A 7444-nucleotide genomic window follows, 5' to 3' on the forward strand; every position below is an offset into this window, starting at 1 on the left:
CGCGTGCTGCTGCTGTTGTTGTTGTCTTTGGATACAGGAAGAAAAAGCGGAAATGACGCATAGTGCGTCTTAAAGTTGTCCGTACGTCCGGACGCTAACCGTGCGTCGCCATTTACATCGGGATATTTCCCAATTGATTACAAATTCCATGTATACAGTAGTAACTCTCTCTACTCATACCTGTAAACGGGGTATTCAGAATGTTTCAGAAACCCAAAACCCGACCTTGACTCGACCATAACCCGAATATTGGCTGCATGTAAACATAGTCACTGTCAATCTACCTTAATTTCAAACGACCTGACCGACCGCATAATATTTTTAGATGACTTGTAACGACGGGTGACCGCAGGCACCCGCTCATTTCTTATCATTTTCTTATACCGCGCATCACTGATGCGAATTGAGTGATTCATTGAGAGGATGCAACTGCTGTTTAGCAACATTCATGCGCTTGGAAAGAAGATGAGGCACTTCTCTGACTACGTTTGGATCTGCGGGTAAGTATTAAACTGTTGGTGAGATGGGATGAGAATGCATCAATGCAATGCTGACATAAGCTACAGTACAATCACAGTTGCACAAATGTGTAGTGCTGTGATGGATCAGAACTCTTGATGTATAAGCTTTAAAGAAAGTTGCGCTATTGTGTCTTATACTGTAGTACATTAACATACATTTTGCGAATAGAGTAATGACAAACAACATATGTGGGGTGTTTATGTGCGCAGTTTGGAATTTCCCCAACGTCTGTGTGTGCCAGCGCGGGTTTAAGGGCACTCAATAGTGCACATCGGAGAGACGCGTTCCTAAAAGCAAGCATACATAAAATCTTCTGTTCTTGACAGGGCACATAAAAACAAAATGATCTTCACAGTATTCTTTTTCTAATAAAAACATTTGTTTATGTCTTAAGTGTATGTATAGAGAGTCAAAACCCAGTCTGTGCTTATTTGGTCTTAAAGAGACAGTAACCTCAATTCACCTACTTAGGTCTGTGTCATTAATGTTATTCAAATTCATACAATAAAGACAGTGTTATCATTCACTATTCAGGCAAAAAAATAAACTGGCTGGTAAAAGTTACTGTGGCAGGTGGATTTCTAAATCCACCTGCCACAGTGGCTGGTGGTCAAAAAAGTTAACTTCAGGCCCTGGAACTAATGATTAACAATAAGCAGGAGAATGAGGGGGCGGGGACAAGAGACAAGACACCGAAGGCACATGACCCAATACGCAAGTACATCAAGTAGCAGAAGTATGGATAGAGAGCCAGAATCAGCAGAGAGCAGTAGATCATTTACTACCTTTACCAGCGCAGTTTCAGTACTATGGTGGGGTAAAACTCAGATTGAAAGGGTTCGAGAAGATTATTTTCAACCAGAAAAGTTTGGAGTTGGGAGGCTACAGTGCTTTCCAGCAATTTAGCTACGAACAGTAGATTTGAAATAGGATGGTAATTAGATAAAACTGAGGGATCGAGGTTTCTTAAGAATAGGGGTAACTGCAGCAGTTTTTAGAGATAGAGGAAATTAAGCAGAGGTAAGAGATGTATTGATGCAGTGAGAGATAGGTGCAGAGATGGAATAATGGCAAAGTTTCAGGAGAGAAGTAGGAGCAGGATCAAGATGACATGAAGAAGGGTTGGATTTCATAATTAACTTAGAGACAGAAGATGGGGTTGTCAGGGAAAAGCTGGACTTATTTTGGCTGGATAGATTTGGTGGATGGTTGAGCATTGTAGCAGCAGAGAAGCATTGGTGGACGGCATCGGTCTTTTCAAGCAGATAATTCATGAAAGAGCAGCAAAGCTCATTAGAATCTAGGGAGTCTTGAGGTGGAGGTTTAGTAAGTTTATTTATTGTGTGAATAATGCTTTTGGCCTATTACTTGATTTGTTAATTGTGGCAGAGACAAAACTAGAGGGAGCTGAGAGCAGATTTGTATATTTTGAGATGATTCAGAAAAGCCAAATAATGTACAGTAAGACCGGATAAACCATTAAAGAAATTACTGTAATAAACCATTATTTGCCAAAAAGTGCAATTTATCTTCTTTTAGGAACCATTCCTTTTTTGATAGCGCAAATGGTTGAGGAGTTACGGTTAAATGAATAGCACTTTCAGAGTGCTTTAGCGGATAACGTAAGCAACATACCAAACACATTAAAAACAGCCTTTAATGGTAAATTTCATTTTCTTGATGCAGATTTATTCATTTGAGAGGCTATTAAACAATACAAAGTGCATATTTACGCATAAAAACGTATGAGTGGAGTGTTTTGGGCACTGTGAATCTGCTGGTTAAAAAAAATCATGTCTATGTCCAATCCCTCACTTATTAGTAACACAAGGTTAAAAATACAACTTTTGCCAGTAATTTAACTAAGGTTTACTACAATGTGACTACAAAATGTTTTATCTCATATGGCAACATACCATAATACCGGCTGAAGAGTGGAAAATACCTTGATATGAATTTTTGCTCACACCGCCCACCCCTATATGAAAGTGAGAATGAGGCAGAACAGACCAGAAAAAATAAGGAAAAGTTTTCCCCGAGACATGTTAGTGCTGAGCAGAAACAAGCTGATCACAGGCAAAGACCACGTTAGCCAAACCCTGATCGCCACTACACCAGAAACAGCAGACTAAATAGGAGATGACACACCTAGATAGCAAGCTATTAAACGAACAGCGCAACCGACAGAGAGAGCGGTAACTCACCCGTCCGAAGAGCCAAACGTGGTGGAGACGTTTAACAGGTAGAGAGCTCGCAGCAGCCCGACGGCGAGTTTGCAGACGTTTAACAGGTAGAGAGCTCGCAGCAGCCTGGCGGCGAGTTCGCAGACAAAAATTTTAAAATTATAATAGTCCAGTTCAAAAATCAGTAGTAAGTAGATGAGTAATCCAGACAAAATCCTGATAAACAGATTTATATATCCAAACAGGACGGAGACAAACATACAAATAATCCAGGTGCGAAGTGGCAGCACAGACACGCGCACAGCGTTCTCGACCCGGAAACGGAAGTCATATATATAATATACCGTAATTTCTCAAATAAAAGCTGTTATTCAAATAAACGCCAGGCCTCTGATAGTGGCCGGGGGCGTGATCATCACGGACAAATAAAGGCCGGTCTCAAATTAAGGCCGGGGAAAGATGAGTGCCGGGGGAAATGAGTGAGAACTTACTTATACCCCGTGTGAATGCTCCGTAAACGCCTCGTCCGCACTGCCGATAAAGCTACAGGTCTGAACATGTTCTGTTTCAAATTTGAAGATGATACCTGTAAAACTATGTATTTTATTAAATCATTTTTAAGACCCATGTCATGTAAATTTATTTAGAGAAAACAGCAAAAATAAGCTACGTTAATCTTTGTTTATAACTCACAAGCATCCTTTATTGTTCCGTGTTTCAAACAGACTCATTAAATAACCATCCAGATGAGTTATTACCAGCTTTTAATCCAGGAAATGGCTGTCTATATCTTTATTCAATTATCATTTTATTTACAATTTTAACACTTTAAAAACATGCACTTGCGCGCACACACACACACACACACAATTCAATGGATTTGTTTAGTGTTGTTGCAGAAGGCTACACGTGTCAAGAAGTGGCACCTTCAGAAGTTCCTTTTAAACACATTGGTCCAGCATAACGTGATTTATATTTTAAACACGAGACATGTTTTGCTACATCTCGCTTGAAATGCATAACTTTACAAACATAAACTTTGTGTTCATTCATTTTTTATTCACATTTAAACAACAAAGTACAAATTATGAAGCATTTATTTCTTTTTGGTTTCAACACTGAAAACAGAAAATTTTAGAATGTCTATTTACTGTTTTTGAGCACACACAAAATAAGGAAAGGACATCATTTTCATTTTTTGTGTATTCGTTTAATCTCACATAATGTAGTATTCAAAATCCCACAATATCAAATTTGACGGATACCCTAAAGTGCACAATATTTCTATTCTAACAAAACTTAACCCAGAAATTAAAGTACAATTTCTGGCGGACTTTTCCTTGAATAAGATGTCTGCTCTTGAGCCATTAGCGCAAATGATAAATAATATGATACAATCTAGGGCCCGGTTCTTCGATAACGCTCACTCTTAGCACGCCAAGAAGACTCAAAAAGATATCTTACCAAAGTTGTTTATGTTCCTAAGTGTGTTCCCCGAAGTGTCTCTTAGGAAGCTCTTAACACGCTGCCTCTAAGTTTGACGTTACATGGCACTGTCCCAAGTGAAGGTGCTGAATTATTTGCAATCGATCGTTCAGGGATCCATTTTCCACTTCACGCAAAGGTGCATTACGGCATTAAGAAACAACACGTTTTATGCAAATTGAACATTACTCAAATTATTCCGGTAACATTTATTTTAGTTTAGTTTAAGTTATCCTATATAAAATATAGACTATTAATTAAATGATCAAATTGTCAGAAATACGGGTAGACAAACCGGGTATCCCTCCCTAATCATCTACCCTCCTTATACCATTGTTCCACTTGTGCCGCTTCTTGACAGAAGCCCTGACCCGGGTTATTCCCAAAAAGAGCAGGTGGTGCAGGAGAGCCTGGTGTCCTTTTCTCATGTTGTGTTTGATTAAAAATTAGATGGTTTCGTCATCTATTATGGCTAGATCGGAGATGGTTGGGTGTAGGTTTGGGTCAAAGGTGGCTGAAGCGGTGAATTCTGAACAGCGGAGGAAACCAAAAAAGGCTAACACAAACATGGCGTCTAGGGTTCGGGCAGTATGTACTGAGGAGTAGCCTTTGTGGAGAGTGGCTAGACATTTTGAAAGAATTTCTATGGTTATGGGTAACCTGGGATCTGGACTCTTGGGTTGGGTTTTTTCAATGCCTTTTAAGAGCATGGCGGGGATTAGTGATGGCAGTTAAGGGTGATCCTAGCATTAGTTTGTGAAAAAAATTGGATTCCGCTAATGTACCCTTTAATTGTGCTGATTCGAAGGTGTTCGACTTTATGCAGGTACGATGTGAATGATGTTATGGTAAGTAGAGAGAAGTTGGCTAAAGGGATCTGGTGTAAATGATGGGAAATTCTGAAGCTTCTCCAAGCTGTCAGATAGGTTTGGAGAGTTCCCATGGAGACTGCTTGGAGTATAGTATCTAGAGAGGCGGTTAGAAGGTCTTTGAGTGGATGATTTATGGGAATATTAGTGTTGAATAGGGAGGCACTGGTGTTGGGTGAAGATCTGCTTCTGGTGCTGGCTGCCTGAATTTCTGTGAGGATCTGTTGCCTGATGGAACTGATGACAGGGGAAGGTTCCATGATCAATGCATCTGTGACGTGGTGTCCAGCGTGAAAGGTTGACGTGCCTGGGGAAAAGAATCTGGAAAACAAGAAGCCACTGGAGCCACTTGCGGAGGCAGCCTTATGCTTTGGGTCGATCCTCGGGCGAAAAGTTGAGGAGGAAAAGTCGTATAGGTTGCTGGGGCCTGACCCGAAGGCGGAGGCATCCTCACGCTCGTGTCGGCTCCTGCAACAAAAGAGGCAGAAAAGTGAGGAGGAAATGTGAGTGAGACCAGCGCTGCTGCTTACACAACTCGGTATGAGAGAGACAGAGGGGCAGCAGGCCATTGGCCTGGAGACGAAAGCAGTGGTGGGAGGTGCGAAGCCGTTGTCGAGAGCGAAGGCTTGCTCACGCTGTGTGGCTGGCTTGCTAGCTGCCTTGTTTGTGGACTAACCTCTGGAGAAACCATCGGGCGGCCTAGACTAGCCAATGGTTTGTTGTAACGTCTTTGAGATCTTTGAGTGTTTGTCGAAGTCTTTCTGGAATACGGGGTTTTCCGAGCTTGCGGGGATGAGGAGTCTGAACTCGCCATCCGGCTAGCGCAGAGGAGGCCAAACAGTTTCACCTTCATTAACCTCCTGGAAAAAGGAACATCTGCTGACTTGAGGGCTAATATTAGGCCTTGGATGGTCCATTTTTTGATGTCGGGGATCCATGGAGAAACCAAAGCATATGAGGAAGCTGGTGATGGTGGGGAGCGCCTCTGCGAAGTGCAGGAAGAAAATCTTTTTCTCCTCAGGGTTCTAGATGTGGTGCGAGAAGATTGCCTGGCCTGTGGGGAGGCCTCATGCTTGAGTGAAGTATCACTGCTGCCTTTTGGAGATCCGGGAGGATGCTGCTTTGTACGGTGCATTTCCTTGGAGGTGTTTTCTTGTCTGGACATCTTGCGATAATTCTGGAGAATGAGGGTAAGGATTCTTGATTATTTATAGAGCTGGTACTAAGTTGTGTTGATTAGTGATAACCAGCCGTGTTCATTGCTTAATGATAGATAGCCAGCCGTGTTCATTGATTAGTGACTGAGAGCCAGCCGTGTTCATTGATTAATGACTGAGAGCCACCCGTGTTCATAGATTAATGATCGAGAGCCAGCCATGTTCATTGACTGATCAGCTCCTCCCAACCTTGTTTATAAAACATCATGTAATACACTTTTATATTAATGGTAAGGTACTTTAAATCAGAATTGATTGGCAACCAGCTGCAGTTACTTGTTTAATGTGGTATCGATTGCCATTGGTTAACGTTTTTAAAAAAGCAACCTATCAACAATGAACAGAGAGAGAGAGAGATAGATATAGAATATGGTGTTGAAGCAAAATTCTGCCGCGTTAGCTGGCCAGCACAGGTCTGAGAAGGTCCAGCAATTCCATAAGTTTTCTTGGGAGGTGATTTTTTTTAATATAGCCACGTTAGGCAAAATGTCAAAAGGGCTTAAGTTTTGCTGAATAAAAATATTGCCATGGACTAATGTTGGATCGCTCCCATAGCTCCCATTTATAGATCTTAGCCATTTAGAGCCAAATTGTTTGCCAGATGTTAACTATCAAAAGTGATTGCCAATTTAAACGCATTAATGACATTACAAAATAGCGTAGGTCAGGTGTCTCCAAACTTTTTAACACTGCAGACCGAACACCGTTTCAGCTTAAAATAAATGTGTGGACCGAGGGGGCTTGAGGTGGGGGGGGGGGTGTCGCTTAGTTGCTGTTGGGTGCTGAAAATCCTCCTTTGAGAGATGTTTAATGTTTTAAATGTAAGTAAAGGTCAAGGAACCATGCATTGGGAAATGAATGACTGCTTTATTTATAGTATATTTTCTATAGACGTGTAAAACCATGTTTTGGCAAATTGTTTTACATTTGTTTCACGAGTGTGCCTGCCTATTTAGTCTTAATAATTATTGGTAAACGAACTTGGCTTGCTGTTCTCAAAGGCAGCTTGAACTTGGGGCTCAAGTCCGACCTGATTCAAGTAATAGAACAGAAAGGGAAAAATTTGCAGTGAATGAGAAGAGGAGGAGATGCCAAAAGAATTGCGGCTGAGTGCTGAGGCACGGAGACTACCGTTCCCGCAAAGTTCAGTGCCAGATCCGACCCATCA

At 41.5% G+C, this 7444-nt stretch overlaps 1 pseudogene; it reads right to left on the minus strand.

Moving 5' to 3' along the window:
- Window positions 1-4498: 4498 nt before the first annotated feature.
- On the minus strand, window positions 4499-6348 carry LOC141369110 (uncharacterized; annotated as a pseudogene).
- Between the last annotated feature and the right edge of the window lie 1096 nt (window positions 6349-7444).

This window comes from Misgurnus anguillicaudatus, chromosome 12, assembly GCF_027580225.2.
Source record: "Misgurnus anguillicaudatus chromosome 12, ASM2758022v2, whole genome shotgun sequence".
NCBI lineage: Eukaryota > Metazoa > Chordata > Actinopteri > Cypriniformes > Cobitidae > Misgurnus > Misgurnus anguillicaudatus.